Here is a 378-nt window from a genome sequence, read left to right as displayed (position 1 = left end):
TGTAATATTTCGCAAAATGCTCCTCTCTAGACTTAATTTCTCTAGTGAACTAACGAGCTCTGGACACTGATGAATTGCTGAGGTAAATGAAATGCTACGTGACATTTTATTTCCATGCTGTTTTATTGATGTCTTTCCGCGTTTGAAACAGAGCGATTACATGAGTCATGAGATGTTTATTCGCGTTAAAACTAGTAGTACAGAGGAAGGAATGATCGCGTTCACTCGCGCACTGCTCTGCCATTTACACTGCACAAGTCTGCGGCACGTTACGGCTAGCTCAGGGGTAGGCAAGTTCGGTCCTAGAGAGCCGCAGTCCTGCAGAGTTCAGCTCCAACCCTAATCAAACACACCTGAACAAGCTAATCAATGTCTTCA

At 44.2% G+C, this 378-nt stretch overlaps 1 protein-coding gene across 3 annotated transcripts in view; it reads left to right on the top strand.

The window, feature by feature from the left end:
* Window positions 1–378, top strand: part of rerea (arginine-glutamic acid dipeptide (RE) repeats a) — a 187,380-nt gene that overhangs the window by 132,319 nt on the left and 54,683 nt on the right. The gene's annotated exons all lie outside the window — the stretch shown is intronic.

The sequence above is a fragment of the Sinocyclocheilus rhinocerous genome, unplaced genomic scaffold (genome assembly GCF_001515625.1).
Source record: "Sinocyclocheilus rhinocerous isolate Xijiao unplaced genomic scaffold, SAMN03320098_v1.1 scaffold72, whole genome shotgun sequence".
NCBI classification, from domain to species: Eukaryota; Metazoa; Chordata; class Actinopteri; order Cypriniformes; family Cyprinidae; genus Sinocyclocheilus; species Sinocyclocheilus rhinocerous.
The sequence above is the reverse complement of the archived record's forward strand: the minus strand, read 5'-3'. Positions and strand labels throughout refer to the sequence as shown.